This window comes from Miscanthus floridulus, chromosome 11, assembly GCF_019320115.1.
Source record: "Miscanthus floridulus cultivar M001 chromosome 11, ASM1932011v1, whole genome shotgun sequence".
Taxonomy (NCBI): Eukaryota; Viridiplantae; Streptophyta; class Magnoliopsida; order Poales; family Poaceae; genus Miscanthus; species Miscanthus floridulus.
In genome coordinates, this window is record NC_089590.1 from 24,923,763 (window position 1) to 24,946,314 (window position 22,552).

Here is a 22,552-nt window from a genome sequence, read left to right on the forward strand (position 1 = left end):
AATGTACATTTCTGAAATTCATGTCAGTTTTCTGTCCTTGTTATGTAGTTCTGCTTCCTTGTGGTTTTCAACATAGTTAACTAATGAATCAGCTCCGGGTGTAAATAACAAAATTATAGAAAGTTTCCTAAGCTTTCTAGAAAGTCTAATATCACCTTTATGGCATGTTGACTAAAATAAGTGACTGCTATGCTGCTGCCCAGAACCTATGTGTAGCAATAATTTTGTTATGCTTGGTAGAGCTAATTTGCTTGAAATCTCTAAAGAACATGTAACTTACTTAAGTCGTCTAACCTACTGGTTGTGTAATGTTAAGATTATTTATCTTGTGCTAGCTAAGTGCCTTGTGATAGCTTAACTTAAGTTGCCTTGTGAATAGATAGTGTTGCCTTCTTATCATCCTAGCATGATATGTTTGTGCGATAGCCAATTAAAATAACTTACTCTTTAGTGCTTAATAAGTCTATGGTGTGACCTTGTCCTTGTATTGTATGCCTGTTGCAATGCATCATGAGTTGCTTTCTATGGATTCATACATCTGCATTGTGCATCTCATCTAGGTACGCTAGATGCACAATGCAAAGAGCTGACCAACATGATGTTGGAGCTGGACCCAAAGATGGTGTTTGGTGGACCTGACCTGAAGATGAAAGGACTAAGCAAGTGTTAGGACAGGAGATGCTCACTTAGCGAGTGTCATCTAACAAACACTAACCTAGTGTTGGATCCCAGGCAAGCCCCGGATCATTATAAGCCTCCTACCCACTCTTTTAAAATGCACTTGAGTATAATCTTGTATTGTGCATTAGGTTGATAGGAGTTGGATGAAACCGTTGCTGCATGACTTACCTTGTCCATTATATATATACATGTACCCTTACTAGTATGAGTAGGCCGATCTATGCTTAGCCATGCTTAGACCGGTAGAAGTCAAGTGATTTCTTGTCACCTGCGAGATATAAGTGGATATCTGGTCATGGTTGGCTATATTTGCTATCGTGGAAAAGAACCATGTGATGTTATATAAATGGAGACCGGGTGGGGTCTTATATGTCAATGATGATATGACTTATGTTGATCCCGTTTGTATCAGTTAAGGACCATACCATTGTTGGACCTTGCTCGAGATTGAACGCCGCTTTTCACTTAGCTGGACGGAAAAGTCGCTTCGACCACGAAGCTGAGTAGCTCAATTCGGGCCGGGAGTTGTTATGATGCCATGCACACAGAAGGGGAGGATGTATGTGCAAGACACGGATAGGACCTTGGGCAAACTATTGTCTGAACATCCTGGCTTTCGGTTGGTCCCTGAGTATGCGGCTTAGATCAAACCCATGACTATTCCCAAATTGTACCAAAGGTGACGTAAGGCTACCTTCGTGCGGTATGCCTAGGTTTGTGTTACGCATTTCTGCCCAGCTGGTTGCAATCGATTCGAATTGCCGTATCTCTCGAATAGTGAGAAACTTGAGTGAGCTTCCAACATTCGTAGTAACATGTTTATGGAATATGATGGTTATGTTGATTATATGATAAACTAGACATCGTTACTACTATGATGCTTAATTATCAAGTGATTGCTATAGAACAGGTGCAAACTTTTCCTTAAATAGCTTCACTAAACTTGATGCTAAATATTGAATAAAATATTGAAAGTAAGGACTTACGATAGTAATGCACTTTTGCAAAGTTACGCTATCCAACTATCTCCACCAAATAAGCCTTGCATATCCTTGAGAGTCTTTTTATTTTTCTCCTGTCAGGTAAGTCTAGCTGAGTACATTCTAGTACTCAGGATTTTATCCCACCATATTGTAGGTGAAGTTCTCGGCCTGCTGAAGGTGGTGACTAACTGCCGGTGGGCTCGGCGACTTCGTATTTATTTCTCATCTACATGCTTTTGTTGGAGGATGTCATTTAAGCTAGCAATATATTTCAACTTATGATATTGTAAGCATTTCAAAGCTATGTTTACTTTAATTAGATTTGAACTTAGTATGTATTATTTGTTTGTGAACTCAATTGTAATATTATTTCTGCTACAAACTCCTTGTATGTGATGTGTATTTGCTTAATCTATTATGGTCTTGGTTGTGATGTGGATTTACCGAGGTCCTTCATGACACATGGTAGACTACCAGATTTATATAAGTGAAAGTGTGTGTGCCAACGTGTTAGCGATGGCAGTCGTACTTGATCTTGTATAAATTGGGTGGTTCTGTCACAGCTAACATCAGAGCAAGGTTAAGCATAATACTGTCATGTACATAGTTTTTTAAAACAAATTTTTTGTTTTGAAAAGCTTATTTGACTAGAAATTTAGCTATAGGGAAGTTTCTCAAATCTATTTTTCAAAACTATGCTAGCGACAACCTCCAGTTAAGCTCAATTAAGGACTTTTAGGTGGCAATACAGTGTATGTATGGGTGGGTTTACTTTCTGCAATTTACTTCCTACAATTTAAATTCGCATGCAACATCGCACCTACGCCCAGGTAAGAAGGTATGGAACCACTGGCTATCGAGTGGCTCCGATAGACTACCCTATTGCACGGCACGATAGGCGTGGGATATCGCATGGCACTGATATCTGTGGCTTGCTGCATGATAAGCTAGCAACTTCTCACCAGTGATGAGAACAAGACACTTCCCTTAAGAAGTCGCCTACTTGAGATGCGGCCCATATAGCAATATATGGGGCATAAAATTCTATTGTCCATGCAGCATGGAATCGCATGGGTGCCATTTATCTATATTGGCAAATGGTAATATATGTTGGGGTGTGTTGTGATGTGAATTTTCTATAGGTACACTAACCACGAATGCATAGTTTGAATATGGCTGATGACTAGCTATATATCGAGAGAGTACGTGTTATGCCACCGAAATAGAACGTGATTGCCACCTTAAGGTGGCAATTTTGTGAGGACAAATAGAACGACCATGCATCATGATTGTTGCTTGTGCATAAATATGCTCCCCTCATCTTGTTCCAATAATAAGTAACCTGTTCCAACTTGTGATCAATGTGAAGTTATCTCTCTTGTGTGAAGAAAATGTGCTAGTCTTGTAAATTCCATAACTGGAGCTAGGAACATCCAATTTGGCTGAAACCAATTTGGTTAGTTTTATCTTGAAATGATCTGCCTAATAAAACCATAAAACTTGCTGTTTGGCAACTTTTCAAATGTAGTATCTTTTATCTTTGAAATATGCTATTTAAACTTGTAAAATGTGAAAAGGGAGCTAGGAGTGTACAAAAATTGTGATTCCAGTCTGGTTAGATTTTTTTGGCATGCACTAGCTAGGAAAAATAATAAACCTGCTTTTTGAATGCCTTTTTCTGTGTTGTATTGTTTTAACCTTCTTTCATGCTTGTTTTCCCGCAAAAATGAGTATGGGAGTTATATGTATCCAAAATAGGTGGAACTAATTTTCATAGCTTCCTGGTGACATATTTAATGCAAGAAAAATATGAAATATGATGTTTAACCCTGTTAAGTAGGCTGAAACTATTTAAGTTTGTTTCAGCTAGTTTGTCTTGTCTTTTATGTCTAGGCAGTTTGAAATACCAACAATTTTGAAATTTTTACATTAGGTTGCTGAATGCATGTTTAAACTGCTGTAATTTTCTCAGAATTTTATCGGCATAGGAAATAGAGGTTCTCTGTTTCACTTTGTTTGATAAGTAAATTGATAAATGCTTGTAAACAATTTAACTGGGCTGCAACCTTAACTTTTCTAGCATGATTAGGATGTATCCAGCTGCTGTAATTTTTGTACGCATGCAGGGTGCAGTTCTTCAATTTTCTGGCTTGCTACCTATGTAACTAGACTAGTTTTTTTTTAATATTTCCTATGGTTTGCTTGTGTTGCGGTGTGTCTGTGTATTCCTATTGTTATGCTGCACACGCCCAAAACTAGTTGCTAGAAGTAAGTCAAAACTTGTCTTCATTATCAGAGAAGGGATATACACCTACTCAGTAAAAAGAATATAAAAGATAACAACACCTTGCCACCATGTTTTGCATGTTTATGTGTGGTGGTGTTGCTGTAAATGAATGCTATGTTTGTGAGCACCCCTATGTTTGCATCATGTCATTCATGCCATTCCCTTGTGCATTCCTTTGTACCAATGCATATGAATCATTCGATCCAAGGTTAATCTCTCTCTTTTCATCTTGGTCTCGTGATCTTTTGGTGGTGAATCATGTCTTGCCTTATTGGTACCCATGTTGATCGTCAATCCGGAAATCTCTTTGGTGGACATAAGGCATATGTGGAACTAAGCAAGAGTCTCATGTTCGGTTGTCTTCGACAGTTAATCTATCTTGTGCCATGTTTTTGTTCTTGGACCTCCTCCTTGTTGCCTTAAAACCTTGTTGCCATCTTTATTTGCTATCTGACGAGATCCTAACATATGGGTATGTTAAGCCTCGGGATCAAGGGTTCCTGACCGAGAGACCTCCCTACCGACCCTTCTAGGATCGCCCGAGGGCTCGGGGGCTATACCCATCGGGTACACTCACGTGCACCCTGAGGCCAAAGAGACTGGCCGAGCCTGAGTGCAATCGCCATCATCGCTCGGGGCTTGGGGGCTCGACCATGCCTTAGGCTCCTGATCAACGGGAGCTTGGACCCAATCCTTGGGTGCTAGCCAAGGCCCAGGCACAAGAAGACATGCCCCAAACCACCGAGGCTCGAGGGCTCCCTGACGCTGCCCCTTGGGCGTGGCTCTATCAACCGCTCCCCTGATATGGTCCTGCATGGGGTGTGACACAAGAAGACAAGTTCCTCCATGGCCTCCAAGGGCTCTGGAGCTCCTAGAACCGCACATTAGCCGCTCGAGCCAGCCTCCTTCACCACCAAGAAGTCTCCATAAGGTGCATCTAGGGGAGGCCAGTCTAAGCCGACACAGCCTGACACTCAACGTGTCAGAACAGAGCAGCCAGACGACGCCTAGGGCTTCTTTGGCTCCACGACAGAGCCATGGTCCATAGAACATCGCTGTAAGACCCTTCTGGACTCTAGCGCATGTAGACCATAGGCTCAGCTCCCCAAACCGCCATGTACCCAACCTATCTCGGTATATGTTGATGGTAGTTAACATTCATCACAAACCATCAATATACCTTGCATAAATGACTAAAATAGATCACCAACATAGACTTAGGGGTTTTAACTATCAAATTCTATGAGTTTTGGTGAATCTATGTTTCTAGTAGGATTTAATCAGAAAACTACCAAGGAGAACCTATTCGTCAAAGGAAATTGTGTAATTCCGTAGGATAAACAATATGGGAAGACTCTAGAAGACTCTAGAGGGTACTCTACTGAAGCAGGCCACATGACACTAACATGTGGGGCCGGCCGCCCCACTGTCAGGCTAGCCGGCTAGTGGGGCCACCCTATCAACCTCCCGTTGCTATGTCGATTCTCCACCGCCTCAAGGATCACATCAACGCCATCCATTTAAGTCGGTTTGATTTGAGGGTCTAGGATGCTTCAAGGGCCCTATATATCTGCCTGCACCCCCCCTCTAGGGCAAACCATGCATTTGATCCTAAGAGCCTGAGGGCCAGAAACCCTAATCCATATTTCCACCAGGATCAGAGCTAGAAATCAAGAGAAGATTAGTCCTCGATAGGATCTGGTCTTGAATTAGAGTATAGAGATAGAGTGAGAGGGAAGAGTTTCGAAGGAGTCCTAGCCAATTGGTGCTCTCTCTACGGCTTGTACCCTAGTGGAATCAAGTTCTTCTTGAGCTTGCTTCTGAGATTTCTCTAGTAATCAACTTCTAATTCTAGTAAGCACCTTGTTCATATTGTTCTTCAGGTTTGCGACTCTCTTTGAGTACTTTAATCCTTGTAGCTCTTGGGTTAAAGTAGTATTTGTAGTGTAAGCATGGTGCTTAGACTCGGTTACTCATGGATGTACCCTACTTTTTGGTTTGGTGGTAGCTCATGAGGGTGACTCTTATAGCCTCGTTGAATCCTTTGTAGTCCACCTCCCGTTAGTAGGCCTAGAAGGACCTTGTTACTATACAAAACATACTCTGCCTATGTTTTCTTTAGTAATATCACTAGAATTGAACAATAGAAGACAAAGCTTACCGAAGTTAGAACTAGAAGACTTTAGCAATCTCCTCTACGCTCCTATTATCTAGCCTTGATTGTGAAGTTGGGTTAAGTTAGATTTGGTTATTCTCACACATGTTTCCTCGAGTTTGATATAAAATTGGGTTACTCTCGATGAAGTGCTACATCAGTATAGTATCCATGCGCTTGCGGATTATTCTATGTGCATTAATTTGTACCAACAAGCATTTCTGGTGCCATTGCTGGGGAGATGGTTGCTGAGTTAAGTTCGAACCAAGCTTATCCTTGTATCATTATTCTTTTATCTTTTATCTTTTTGTTCTTTTCTTTTACCATGGATTTACAATCCACCCTTATCTACCAATACGCTGCACCTACGAGAGCATGCCTACAGCCACTAGAATCTGCAAAACCTATCCTAACACCTAGCTATGAGATGCGCCCATGTTTAATTAACATGGTCTAGGATCAATCCTTTTTGGGTGAAGATGATGAAAACCCCTATTCCAACCTAAATGAGTTTGAGCAAACATGTGCATGCCTACACATAGCATGCATGTTAGATGAAACCCTATGATGGAAGCTCTTTCCTTTCTCCTAGATAGGAAAAGCTAAACATTGGTACACACTCACCATAGGGAGTAGACAAGGAGATTAGGAAGCCTTATGTTCTAGCTTTTGCTTACATTTCTTTCCCATCTATAGAGTAGTCCGCCTTCGTTTAGAGGTTCTATCTTTTAAACAAGAAGAAAAAATCTCTAGGCATGGCTTGGGAATGTTTTAATGCTCTCATTAATACTGGCCTTGACCTTGCCATTCAAGACCCCATTCTTCTTCAACACTTTTATATGGGTCTTGATAGGAAAACCTCAAAGCATCTTGATACAGCCTCAGGAGGCTCGTTCCTCCATGTTTCTGCCAATTTGGGGAGAAGCATTCATACTAAAATTCTAGAGAATACCCCTGAAGAAGTAGAAAATAAGCCACTAGAGGAGCAATCCTAGATAGCTAAACAAGAAGTTTTGTGTAACCCATCACCGACTTCAGCTATCTCAAATCCCGAACCATCAAAAAAAGAGGAAACTCCAATTTTGGATTTCATGCTTGAATTCAAGGATGAACTTTTTGATGAATATAGAAATACCTCAAATTACCATACAATGAGGAGACCCTAGAAGCCTAGGAAATCATCATCCAATGAAGAAATTCCTAACCCTTCTGAGGAAGCTTTCCTTAAAAAGACTACGAAAGAGCTAGTGTCCATAATAAGCAATGAATGGTTAGAAGAATCAGAGCTTTCCTTTGATGTGATTTGTATAGATTCACTTTCTATTTCCATTCATTGCCAAATCAACAAAGCTCCTTTCAATGCTCTTTATAATCTAGTTGTGGGTGTTAACATCATGTCTGCATCTTTTGCTCATGATTTATTGAAACACATGTCATTAACCCCAACAACAAAGTTGTTGAAAAGTCTTTCAGGACACATTCTCCCAAGATTGGGAATTCTATATGTCCTCCCTATCTAGGTAAAAGGAACCTTGGTTCATTTGAGCTTTTATATCTATGATATCATAGAGTTCCACTTGTTGATAGGAGAACCAATTGAAAGACTTATCCAAGAAGGACAAACATGGAAGTTGAATAGAAGACTTGGGAAAAACTTTAAACTTTCTATACCTATCACTCTTTCTCTAAATGCTGAGACTGAGCCAATTCCCAAGGAAGACCCTATGGAAGAGGTTAAGGTTGCATCTATTGACGGTTTGATCGAACCCAACCTTGAAGATGATGCCCAATTCTTCATCAAGGAGGAAGAAGAAAATCCTACAGAGTCTGGACCCTTGGATGATTTGCTGGAACCACCTAAGCCCACCATTGAGCTTAAACCCCTGCCTTCTGGTCTTAGATATGCTTTTTCTCAATAATGATTAGGATTCTCCTATGATCATAAGTGATAAACTCTCTCAGGAAGAGTCCCTATGCTTGATAACTGTCTTAGAAAAGCATTGTTCTGCTTTTGGCTACTCGCTCCAAGACCTTAAGGGAATTAGCTCTGCTCTTTGCACCCATCGCATCCCTATAGACCTAGATTCTACACCTTCTATGGAGCCACAACATAGACTTAATAATACGATGAGAGAGGTTGTTAAGAAAGAGGTTTTGAAACTCCTACACGCCGGGATCATCTATCTCATTCCGTATAGTGAGTGGGTTAGCCCTGTATAGGTTGTGCCAAAAATGGAGGCATGACTGTTGTTAAAAATAAAAAGAATGAATTAATCCCCCAAAGAACCATCACTAGATGGTGGATGTGTATTGACTACCAAAAACTTAACAAGGCAACAAAGAAAGATCATTTTTCGTTGCCCTTCATTGATGAAATGTTGGAGCGACTAGCAAATCACTCTTTCTTTTGTTTCCTTGATGGGTATTCAGGTTATCATCAAATACCAATCCATCTAGATGACCAAAGCAAAACCACCTTTACATGTCCAAATGGAACTTATGCTTATTGTAGAATGTCATTTGGATTATGTAATGCTCCAGCTTCTTTCCAAAGATGCATGATGTCTATATTTTCCGATATGATTGAAGAAATCATGGAAGTTTTTATGGATGACTTTTCTGTTTATGGAAAAACTTTTGATGATTATCTTGAAAATTTAGACAAGGTTTTGCAAAGATGTGAAGAAAAGCACTTAGTCCTTAATTGGGAAAAATGTCATTTCATTGGTTAGAGAAGGCATAGTGCTTGTGTCCGAACAAGGGATTGAGGTAGATAGAGCTAAAATTGAAGTAATTGAACAATTACCTCCTCCCATAAATATCAGAGGGATCCACAGTTTTCTTGGCCATGCTGGGGTTTATCGCCGCTTTATAAAAGATTTTTGACACATTGCTAGACCACTTACAAATCTTTTGGCTAAGGATGTTCCCTTGGAATTTGATGATGCATGCTTCAAATCATTTAACATTCTTAAGAAAGCACTCATCTCTACACCAATCATTCAACCCCCTGATTGGTCGCTACCTTTTGAAATCATGTGTGATGCTAGTGATTATGCTATGGGGGCAGTTTTGGGACAAACAAGAGATAAAAAGCATCATGCAATTGCTTATGCTTGCAAAACTTTGACAGGACCTCAACTTAATTATGCAACAACTAAAAAAGAACTCCTGGCTATTGTTTTTGCTATTGATAAATTTAGATCTTACTTAGTAGGAGTAAAGGTGATTGTTTACACTAATCATGCTGCTTTAAAATACCTACTCACTAAGAAAGATGCTAAACCTCAATTTATAAGATGAATTTTGTTACTCCAAGAATTTGATTTAGAAATAAAAGATAAAAAGGGAGTAGAAAATTTTGTTGCTGATCACTTGTCTAGAATGCAATTTGAAAATCCATAGGAACTGCCCATCAATGATTTGCTTCGGGATGATATGCTCTTCAAAATCATGAAATCCGACCCATGGTATGCAATTATTGTCAATTTTATGGTTGTAGGTTATGTACCACTAGGAGAAAACAAAACAAAGCTCATCTATGAAAGTCGTCTCCACATATGGGATGAGCCATACCTCTTCAGAGTGTGCTCTGATGGCCTACTCGGGAGATGTGTACTAGCAGAGGAAGGCATCAAGATTATGAACGATGCCACTCATCACCATATGGAGGACATTATGGTGCATTCCGCACTCATTCAAAGATCTGGAAAAGTGAATTTTTTTGGCCAACTATGTATGAAGATATGAAGGACTTCATCCAGAGGTGTGGATCATGTCAGAGGCATGGGAATATCAATTCACGAGATGTCATGCCACTCACCAACAACCTCTAGATCGAGCTTTTTGATGTCTAGGGTATCGACTACATGGGATCATTTCCAAAGTTGAAGAACTATGAATACATCTTGGTGGCAGTTGACTATGTCTCCAAGTGGGTCAAAGCCATGCCATGCAGAGCTACTAATGCTAAGAACTCCAAAAGGATGTTTGAAGAGACAATATATCCAAGATTTGGAGTTCCGAGAATGGTGATTAGTGATGGAGGCACTCACTTCACTAACAAGAACTTTCACAAGTACTTGTTAAGACATGGGATCCATCACAATGTTGCTACTCTATACCACCCTCAGACAAGTGGCCAAGCAAAAACATCGAACAAACAAATAAAAAACATCCTACAGAAGACGGTCATTGAGATGGGGACTTAATGGAAGGATAGACTACCCGATGCATTATGGGCTTACAGAACAGCCTATAAAATAGCACTTGGGATGTCACCATACCAACTTGCCTATGAAAAGACCTATCATCTACTTATTGAGCTAGAATTCAAGGCTGGCTGGGCCATCAAGCGATGGAACATGGACTTTCAAAGCTGCCGGAACTAAGAGGAAGATGCAACTCTCTAAGCTTGATGAATGGCGTGAAAAAGCATATCACAACCCCAAGATATACAAGGAGAGAACCAAAAGATGGCATGATAAGAGGATCAAGAAGAAGGAGTTCACCCCGAAGATAAGGTATTACTTTTTAATTCCAGGGTTAAATTATTCAGGCACGGAAAACTTCGAAAAGCAAATGGGAAAGACCATTCAAGGTTATAAGCACCTCGTCACATGAAGCGGTAACAATTCAAAATGATGAAGGTACATTGTTTAAGGTAAATGGGCACCATCTCAAGATCTTTCTAGAACCTGAAAAACCACCTGAGGAGTTGGATGAGGTAGATCTTCTGATTTTACCATAGATTTACACCACTGCCATCCTCTTTACATTTCGTAACAGATAAATATACTTTTCGGGATTAGAAAGCACCATGAGAAAAATCTCCACAGCGGCCACCATGTGGGACTAGCTGATCCCACTACTAGGCCGGCTGGCCCACCTGTCAGCCGCCTCGTGTACGGTCAATTCTCTCGTGTATTCTAAAACCTTCCCCTCTATGATCCTGTTGTTTTTCACCGCATTCGTTATGAGTCCCCTAATAGATAGATCTTGACCCCTACTGCAAGTTTTTCCCCTATATAAATGAGCCCCTACCTACCTCCATAGCCATTCCATCAACGCCTTCCATCTCTAGTAGCACCAAAGCTCTCCACCTACCTAGCTCCAATGACCGAAAGAGAGATCGTTCCCTACGGAGTCAACGAACCCATACCGCTAAGCATCATCTCGCCGTGAGGAGTACCTCCTGTTCCCTCGAACCAATCTTACTTTGCCCAAGCCATCTATCATCCGGTCCTTGCTCCACCGCCACTATAACACCCTAAAATTGCCTCTTTTGAAAATAGTTTTAAAATGATTTAAGTTGGAATTTTTGTGCTCATAAAATATAGGAAAATAAAAATTTTCATTAAATTAAAATTCATCATAAGGTTTAGCTACATGTTTGATCATACATGCCCTTGCATTTGATGTATTTGATTGAGTGGTTTTGATTGAAAATTCAAAATGGTTTAAATTGCTTTTGCAAAAGAAATTAAAAATGGCTTTGAAGTAAACGCAAAGAAAAAAAGAGAATTAGAAAATAAAAGAATTTAAAAAGTTGTAAATTTTATTTTTGAAAACTTATCAAAATTTCTCATTTATGTTTGAATTGAAGAGTGTATTTGAAATCCTATTCAAATTTGATATGGTTTACATTTGAATTGGTTTTGAAAATAAAATAGAAAAGGAAAATTCTCTATTTCTCCTGTTGGACCCTAATGCCTGTTCTCTTTTTCTTTCCGCAGGCCCACTTCATCCTGCTCTCCCTCCTTTCCCGCTTATGGGATGCCCCAGCTAAAGTCCAGCCAGCTAGGCCGCAGCCTAGTCATCGCGTAGGCCGCTTCCCGCTCCCCGCTTCTCCGCATGGCCCAGCAACACTGCCCCGTGGCCCACCCTGCGCGCCGGCCCAATCCACGTCAATGAGCCCGCCCGAAGGCACTAGCCGCGTGCCTCTTCTCTCTCTAACTGTAGGCCCTCGCCCTTGCCAATGCTGACATGTGGGCCATCCCTGTCAGTTTCGTCCCTCTTCTCCAGCATGTATCCCGCCCAGACTCGCCGCCACCGCCCGAGAGTCCCATGCCGCCCCGCCACGCCTCGGCATCGTGCCACCCAAGTCGCCACGCCCCTTTAAATGCCACCCGAGCCTGCACCACCACCAACCCAATAGCAAGCGCCGCCCCTGCTCATGCCGAGGTAGCCAGCCCTAGCGCCACCGCGAGAGCCACCACCTCATCGAGCCCCGCGCCCGCCTTGCTCCTTCTCCGCCGCGGAGGTATCCCCAGGTGAGACCGCCGTCTCCCCCTCTCTCTCTCTCCTAGATGTTCCCGTTTGAAAAATCGAGCACCGTAGGCCCCAAACCATCTTCTCTAGCGAGCTCATCACCTCACTGGCCATGGCACTGCCACGCCCATCATGTTCCGGCCGCCGCCAATGTTTCCTTCACCGCCCGATCACTTCTTAGCCATCCAATTCTAATCTCCCAGATGAAGGATACCCCTTCGTCTTGGAATTTTGCAAAAGAGCCCTTACAATTACTTGAGGTTTAACCCACAGTCCATAGCACTTTTGTAGAATCCATTTTCTTCTTTAGAAACCGTAGTTTCTTTGGTTTGAATCCAAAATACGTTTTCACTTATTTATAGGTTTGCCACTGATTTTGTTTTAGCCATAACTTCACCGTTTTAACTCTGATTTGATCTGTTCAAATTGCGTTAGGTTCATAATTTCATAATCTACATGTTCATACTACTGTTAGATATATTTTTAACTTTTAAAATTCGTGATTAGATTTAATCTATTTTTCTATTAAAGCAATTCTTGTTTATTTCATATCTTCTACGTTTTAGCTCTGTTTTAGCCCATTCAAGTTGCGTTGGATTCATAACAACATAAACTACGCATTAGTAACGATGTTTATCATGTAACTAATTCTAGGATTTTATGGTTTAACTCCTAACTTGAATAATAATTATGCAATTGGATTTTATAAATAAAATATGATTTGTTTTACTTTAGTTTTATAATTCTAATCTAAATTTGACTTAATTCAACTTATAGTATTTATAAAATATCTTATATATATGAATTTATATGGTTAAAGTAAATGAAGCCTATAGTTTTCTTTTCCACGTATAAAGCAAATCTCTTGGTAGTTGTATCTTTTCAACCGTAGCTCCGAGTAGAGTGCTTCTTGCGTCTGTGTGTTCTTAGCGATGCGTAGAATCATATTTCAAACTCTTTCACTTATTTTTCTATGATTGGTGTACTATTCTAATTTAGATCTATTGTTTGCTTCGTGTATGATTTGTATGGATGCTTGTGTGGTGCTTTATGATTTCATCTAGTCGGTGAGTTATACGCGGTGAATCAAGAAGCAGATCTTTGAAGTTTTGGACTTGAAGAAGGATGTAAGTTTAAGGCAAGTATAGCATGGGACCATCCTTGTTGTCCTATACACCTTTAATCATTTAATTCATACTACATGTATCTACCTTGACTGCCACTAAGGATTTCCTAGTACTTTGTACCTTGTACCTTGACACCTATGGGGTATTGCATTGGGTAGTATGATGCTAGTGCTCAACTACCACCATGATCTTGTAACTTGACTAATGGTATATGCAATAAACACTAAAAGATGCTTTTTAGCAACATGGAACAAGGGGGCTAGAGCATTGGGTTGTTTATATGGTGCTCTAGATTCCTCTCCCTAAGGACTTATCTGTAAGTGATCATTTGGGACTTACAGTACAACTGTGAGGGCTATATGGCTCTAGCTTTAGCTCAGTATGAGGACCTTTTCTAGCTTGTTAGAGGTTACCTTTATTGGCATAAGAATGGCTTGATGATTCAGGTATAGGATAGCCTCTACTCTTATGTGTATAGTCGTGATGGAATTGTGCCATTCGACAGGGGGGTTCCTATATCTGTTAGCCGAGTGAATCTAATGGCCCTAACTTGTTAGACGAACCTTTGAAAGGCTTCATAGTGAACCCTGCTGACCTTCCTTGGTAGTGGGTCAAGAGGCTGATCACCTCAGGCGAAAGGGTAAATCACGACTCACAGTGAAAGTGTACAACCTCTGTAGAGTGTGAAACTGTTATAACAGCCGTGCTCACAGTTACGAGCGGCCTTGGAACCCTTACGGAATAGATGATGAACACTGATGATACAAATGATAAAGATGCTCACTAATAATTATTGTTTATGCTATTCATTATTCATGATTACCTGATCATGTGTTTATGGGCTTGTGATAAACTTGTTGCTACTCAATTGCTAAAATCATGACTCATTAAAAGCTAATCGTAGTTAACTGGTGTCAGCCTTTTGAGCCTCATGAACCCCATGTTATATTTGTTGAGTACGACATGCACTTACGCTTGTTTTATTTTTCACATATTTGGATAAAAATCCTAGATGGGTACCAGATTGCTAGTTTGGAGGAATTAGGCTTGTGATCAACCAGTCAGTTGTCCCTGTGGATTTGGAGAACTCACCTGAAGATCGGAGTTGTCTTTCTGCTATCTATACTCTAAGGTTGTATTCTTTATACTAATACACTATGTAATAAGCATTGTCTTATGATATTACCCTTATTTGTAGCTATATGTGAGATTTGACTTCCTGGGCTCACATATGGTGTGTATCTGGTTTTGTTCTTAAAACCAGGTGCTACAACCACTGAGTCTACTTCTCAAAGACAAGCCACGTCAACCCAACGTGCTGCCAACGATCAAGGTCCCAAAGGAGATCAACCTCCTTCCTCCAAAAGCGAATGAGACGTTGACCAGTGTAAAGACCAACAAATTTGGAGACATCACATGTGCGAAGTACAAGTCAGTCATGCCTTGTTTGAGCATACATGTAGTTCGCGCTGCACCAAAACAAGTGATGGTTGTTCTACCGAAAGAGAAGAAGAAGAAGGCACCACCCTCTATCCCAAAGAACAACAAAAAGCACCAACATCCGACCATTGCCATGTTGCATGACAAGATCAAAACCCTCACCGATTATACCCATGCTCTATAGTTTAGGATAGATAAGGAGCATGTTTATTGCAAGAACCTAGAATATGAGCTTAGTATCTTAAGTTGCTATGTCATCAACAAAGAGAAGTATGAGAGTTAAGAGTTAGGTTGTGGATTGATAGAGCACAGTTAGGGCAATGTTTAGGTTGTTTGCTTAGCTCAGATTGTTAGAGTGGTTGAAGTTTGTGTTAGCTAGTCAAGAGTTTGTGCTTAGGTTGGTTTGTGTAATAAAGTGCCCTATGATATTAATGGAGTCTTATTATTATTATCTGCTCTCTATTTTTTTGGGTATTGTGTTGTTCATAAAGGTAAACAAGAAACAAGTGTGGGGGAAGCACACCGTGACAACAAGATGGAATTTGATCATGAAAATCATGAAATTCGAAAAGTAATGGACCAAGAACCACGCCGACCAAAGCTAGACCCGAATGGGCTTTAGGCCAGGCTACCTGGTCTCCCCTATGGGATGGCTAGCCTACCATAGTGCCCCCTTGCCTCGTGCTTCATCCACGGTCAAGTTTGCGGCCAATATATTCTATTTTCACCTATATCGCTTTCCATTTCGAACCGAATTAAAAATCCTTTGATAAAACAACTTTAAAACATAAGGAAAGATTATTTTAGTCATGACTTAAGGATAGACTCACATAACACTTTCTAGGAAGTCTTGCTACTATGGGAACTTATTATTAGGGACCCCATGTTACTTAAGTTGTTGTGGAATGAGATATAGTAGAATAATGAGAACTTGGTTCTTGATGTCTTGTTATTGGAGAATTTTATTTCAAAAAGTAAAAAGAATAGCTACACCTCTCCTTTGTGGTAAGCAATATCCCACCAGAGCCAAATGTGATATATAGACTAGGAAACCTTCTACATATACTACTTGTTATTGTATTGAGTTTGGTCAAACCTTATGACCCTTGTTGAGAAACTTATCATGCTCTCAAGATCAAGATCATGTACACTCCACATATACCTGCTGCTCCTACACTAGGGGTACGCAACAACATGTTTTCCATCCACCAAAAATGTTCTACTCCTACACTGGGAATATACACAAAAATATGTTTGTTAGGATAAATGCTCCAAGTTCTTGTGTATGTCTCTCTTGAAAAGTTTCAATTGTAGAAAAAGAGGCATGGGCTATGCAAGAGTTATTCATAAAAGAAAAAGAAAAAATATTGAAAAAATGGACAAGTGTTTGAGATATCTAAAAACAATGGGTACTCAGATGCCTGCCTAAAAAAGAGATGAATAAGATAGCCCATGTTTTCTTGCAAAGTATTTTCAAGTTTCAAGTCAAAGAGATAAGTTTTAAGGAGCATAGTAGAATTAGGTTAGCCACCATATATATCCACACACATGCACATCTTGATCTAAGAGTATGACATTTTTCTCTTCGGATCCTTGTTTTGACTTTACAATATATGCAATGCAAGTATGTTCTCATATTCATCCCTACCTGAACTCCACATAAGCTTTTAGAAGTAGGTAAAAAGAAGGAAAGAGCATTAATGCGTTGGTGAGGATCCAAAAATACTACATATATTGAGAGATTTGAGAGTACCACAAAAAGGAGAAGGTAAACTATGTTTTGTTTTCAAAAATCTTAAAATGTTTCTCCAATTGACTTGACTGAAGGAAGATGGTGATCTGTTTCAACCTATTCCATTCTACAACCGCCCAACATTTTACGGTAGACACTTTTGAATCCCATAGTGCATGCATGACTGGGAATGGTTTTATGTTGATGACTTGTCCTAAGGTTATGTTTTGAGTAACCCATCCTTTTATCGAGGACGAGTAAAAGCCTAAGTGTGGGGCAGTTTGTTGACAGTAGTTAACATTCATCACAAACCATCAATATACCTTGGACAAATGACTAAAATGGATCACTAACATAGACTTTGGGTTTTAACTGACAAATTCCATGAGTTTTGGTGAATATGTGTTTCTAGCAGGATTTAATCAGAAAATAGCCAAGGAGAACCTATTTGTCAAAGAAAATCATGAATTCCGCATGATAAACAATGTGGGAAGACTCTAGAAGACCCCAGAGGGTACTCCACCAGAGCAAGCCATGTGACACTACCATGTGGTGCCGGCTAGCACCACTATTAGGCTAGTTGGCCTATGGGGCCACCCTATCAGCCTCCTGTTGCTATGTCGGTTCTCCACCACCTCAAAGATCACATCTACGCCATCCATTTAAGTCAGTTTGATCCGAGGGTCTAGGATGCTTCAAAGGCCCTATATATATCTGCCAGCACCCCCTCTAGGGTAGACCATGCATTTGATCCAGAGAGCCTGTGGACCAGAAACCCTAATCCATATTTCCACCAGTATCACAGCTAGCAATCAAGAGAAGATTAGTCCTCTATAGGATCTAGTCTTGTATTAGAGATAGAGAGATAGAGTGAGAGGGAAGAGTTTCAAAGGAGTCCTAGCCTATCGGTGCTCTCTCTACGGCTTGTACCCTGGTGGAATCAAATTCTTCTTGAGCTTGCTTCTGTGATTTCTCTGGTAATCAACTTCTAATTCAAGTAAGCATCTTGTTCATATTGTTCTTTAGGTTTGTGACTCTCTTTGAGTACTTTAATCCTTGTAGCTCCTGGGTTAAAGTAGTATTCGTAGTGTAAGCGTGGTGCTTAGACTCAGTTACTCGTGGATGTACCCTATTTTTTAGATTGGTGGTAGCTCACGAGGGTGACTATATAGCCTCATTGAATCCTTTGTAGTCCAGCTCCCGTTAGTAGGCCTAGCAGGATCTTGTTACTATAGGAAACATACTCTACCTGTGTTTTCTTTAGTAATATCCCTAGAATTGAACAATAGAAGACAAAGCTTACTGAAGTTAGAACTAGAAGACTTTAGCAATCTCCTCTACGCTCCTATTATCTAGCCTTGATTGTGAAGTTAGGTTAAGTTAGATTTGGTTATTCTCACACATGTTTGCTCGAGTTTGATATAAAACTGGGTTATTCTCGGTGAAGTGCTACATCGGTATAGTATCCATGCGCTTGTGGATTATTCTGTGTGCATTAATTTATACCAACAGTATATAAGGGATAGGTCGGATCCTAAGAGGGGAAGGATGATCTGAGACAGATCATTCGCATCCTCATCATTCTGCTTGAGCTTTGCACCAAGAGTAGAGCCACCCAGAGAGGGTGAAAACTCTAGTTTGGTTTTGGTGAATTGATGAAACCCTAAGTGCTAACCTATTACTCTAGTGATCATGAGATAGGGTAGCAGATTCCAAGTGGTGGAATAAATGGATGAAGATCTTGATGGTGGTGATGGCCATGGTGATGATCAAGTGCTCGGGCTTGGAAAAGAAGAAAGAGAAAAACAAAAAGATCAAAGCAAAGGTATTATTGATAGGAGCTTTTGTGTTTGGTGATCAAGATACTTAGTGAGTGTGATCACATTTAGGATCGATAGTCATACTATTAAGAGGGGTGAAACTCAACATGAAATGCGGTTATCAAAGTGCCACTAGATGTTCTAACTCTTTGCATATGCATTTAGATTCTAGTGAGTACAAGGTGATACACCCTTGAAAATGTTTGTGAAAATATGCTAACACATGTGCACAAGGTGATACACTTAGTGGTTAGCACATTTGATCAAGGGTGGCAAAGTTTATGAAGTGGAGGAGTTGTTTTTCTATGACCGGACTCTGGCCATGGCATGACCGGACTCTACCTGGTGCGTCCGGTCACACTACGTAGAGGAGGCTCTATCTTGGTCTAAGATCTGATGCTGGAGATAGGAGAAGACTAGACATGTAGGGCCTACATCCGGTTAGGTGGTGACGTACGCTGACATAACATGTGGAGAAGGACAGAGAGGACCGGACTCGGGGCTATGTCCGATCATGTGTGAACAGACATGTCCGGTCATAGATTTCCCTCTCTAGATGCTTTCTAGAAGTGACCAGACTCGGCGTGGGCATGAGTTAGGTCATTGGTGTGGCACGTCCAGTCTTTGCGTTGCTGGCTTAGGTGCAGACATGGCTTAGTTGCGTCCAATCGCCACTTAGCCATTGGGGCTAAGTCTCTTGACCATTGGGATCATGGTGGTGACTCAAAGGTGGGAACATGTGGAAGCAATCCTATGACCAGACGTAGGAGGCTGAGTGTAACAACCCTTGTTTTCATGCAACCGAAAATACGAGCTTTTTAAAAAATTTCCTACAATGTGTGAAACATGTAGTCGCTAGGTCAAACCTTAGTCAAACCTAGGAGGGCTTACTGATAAGTTGGTGCATTCATATAGACCTTGATTGTGGATGTGTGCCTTGTTCTTGAGTTGGTTCCAGGTTTTGAGTTTTGTTTGGAGTTGGGAGTGCACCAAACCATAGCAAGAATTTCTCTCAAATCCCTTTTAAGTTCTCTCTCTAATTCCTTTGAGCAAAAAGGAAAAACCATTTTCCTCTCCTCTATCCTAATCAGCCCAGCCAGCTCATTCCCCCTCTCCCTCTTCTCTTTTACCCACAACAGGCCCAGCCGGTGCTTCTGCCTCCCGTCGGCCCAAGCCATGTGGTAGCCCAACTCGCCCTTCGCCTATCCATTGGCCCATTTCGCGTGCAGCCGACCAACTGCCTTTCCTAGTAGGCCCAAGCCATCACACCCACCTACCTGCTTCTTCTTCTTTACTTAGCTAAGCCCATAGCTCACCGTGGAAGCCAACGCCGGCCTGCCTCGCCATGCTGCTACTCATAGCCGGCACCATGCTCTGCTCCGAGCCTCGCTATCCCGCAGCATCCCCTCACTGAGCCACCTCGCCTCACCACAATGTTGCCCGCACATGCCGTGCTCCCTGGCCATGTCCGCATCACACCCTTCCTTCTCACTAAGCCACACCAGCAGCCGAGCCCACGATGCCCTAGCGACTCCTGCTACCTCCACCAAGCCTGACCACGTCATCGACCTTCTCGGCCTCATCCTTGACCTTGTCTTCTCCAACTAAGAGAGCCACCATCGGCCCTCCACCAATATCGATGATGGCACCACCCATCGTCCCTGACCACGCCACCATGACGCCGACTTCGACAGTGTCTCCACAGCCACTCTATACGAACCACCTGCACTGGCATGCCCTGCTGCTGAACCGTGAGCCTACACTGATGTCGCGCTCCACCGAACCTAACCCCATTGAGGCCACAATGTCGCCCTTCAACTGCAATGAGCCTTGGCCACCACTGCGCTCCACCTCCTCCATGCTTGCCTCGCCGTTCCTTCCCTCCATGCTGAGCCCTTCACCAACACGAGCACCACCCCATCGCCTCTGTTCTATGATGACCGCGGGAACGCCGTGCCCTCCTCCATGCCACCAACATGGAGCAAGGAGCAGTGAAACCACAGCAACACAACCTCGCTGAAGCTCCGTTCTAATGCCGTTGAGTTGCCATCACCAAAGTCCCCACCTTTCTTCCTTCTCGTCGCATTCCCGCCTGAGCCAGGCCTTCGTGCCACTGTGCATCACCTCACAGGGAAGCCATGGCCCTATAGCCACCTCGTCCTTGATCGCAGTGAGTTTCTACTACAAGCCACCATCTTGTAGTGTCCCTATGATCTCCACCACCCTAGTGTCACCAGCTACCACACCTTGCTGGAGGACAGCGACCACCACAGGTGAGCAACCAATACCAAAGCTTCCACCTTTCCCCTTTTCTGTTGTCATTCGTGACTGAGGCCGGCCCTCATGCCATGGTTGTTTACTACCACAAGGAGGCCGTGCCATCCACACCAAGAGCTAGAGCCACTAACTGTGCTAACTGCCTCACCACAGGATAGCGGCATCGCCTCCCCGTCACCCTACCCTCCTGTAGCTCGGGTGAGCACTGGACCCTCCCAAAGCTCCGCCTTCTCCTCATTTCTAATCAATCTCATCACAGTTCTTCCTCAGCCCAGTTTTCATGCCACTATCTTCACCGTCAGAGGGGAGCTACAGCCCTATTGTGCCACCATTGGAGCTCTGTCGCCACGCCCGGTCGCCTCCAACCCCATCCAGCTAGTAGCAGCCCCCTCCAGCCAACTACAGACAAGCTGCAGCAAGGTGTAGGCAGCCAGTAGTAGGCCACTGTAGCCCAAGGGTAGCTGTAGCTAGCCGTAGCTTGCCTAGACAGGCCATAGCGGCCCTTCACCATCAAGGTCAAACTTTTGAACCCCGTCGACGCCAACCTCGACGTCGATAAAGCTCTTGCTTTTCATTTATTTTCGTTTTTTACTTGCTCCTATACATGATTATCTATCTATACCTATTCCTATGTCATGCCTTTGTGCCAGTCTATCTCCCTCTATTTGTGATCTATATCTATGCCTGTCCCATGCCTTCACTACTGGTGCGTTCGTTGCCGATCTATCTCATGAAGCTATGGATATGTGCCACTTCATCTAGTCATCTTCGTGTTGGTTTAGCTCTTGTACTTGTGTTGTTGTGTGGTTGGTTGGGTGTAGTTTGTTTCTTGTCTATGGACTGAGCGTTTGAGCCAGTTGAGAGAGCGGTGAGTTTGAACGTTGCGATCGTGAGCATATCTCCCCATGGCCGCAACGCCGAGCATAGTCCCTTCTCTCATGTTTTGGTTGTCACCGTCATAAGATGATCGCTAGCGAACCAATCCGGCCCTTGGACATAGGCACTATGGACTCGATGTGGGTGCGCTCCCTACCTGCACCTGGCAAGCCATTTGTGACGAAGTTTAGTGGGAGAACATGGGGACGATGATTACAGAACTATGGATGCTAGCCTGTGTAGGTGGAGCTCATGGCCGTGAGTTGCCTTGCCATGACCATTAGTCTTTACCACTTTTGTTCGCTTGTTTATCCTAGCCACCTCGTATGCTTGTACCACATTGACCATAGTGTTCCTTTGGATCTAGCGGTGACAACCGCATCGCTATGAACCTTAGGAATAGCCTCGTGCTGATTTAGTTGCATGGTCGTGGTGCCCTAAGAGTGGGTTTGGATTGTGGGATCATGTCTCCTTTCTTCCAACCTTCATCCATTCCATGACGAGTTGGTTGAAAGAGTGCAGATTCCATTTTTCTCTCCTCTATTATTCTCATTCCTCATCGATCCAATAAGATATGGATTGAGCCCTTCGCTTGTTTGGTGTTTATTGCTCTCTTGATTCCATTCCTTCAATTCCTGTCATTTGCTGTGGTGAGTGTTTCAAACAAAGTTGAATCCAGTGTCCCCCGCTTTTGGTTCTGTCATGCTTAAGTCCTTGTATGCTTGTACCTATTTAGACCATAGCATTTCCTTGGTTCTTGAGTTGACAACCACACTGCTAAGAACCCTAGGGATGTCTTAGTGCATTTAGTGCACCTAGGTCATGGTAAGTAGTTTGGGCACTCGTGTTCTCTTGTGTGTCGCTCCTTTTGATGCCCCGTCTCTTGCCATGGCATGTGGATTGG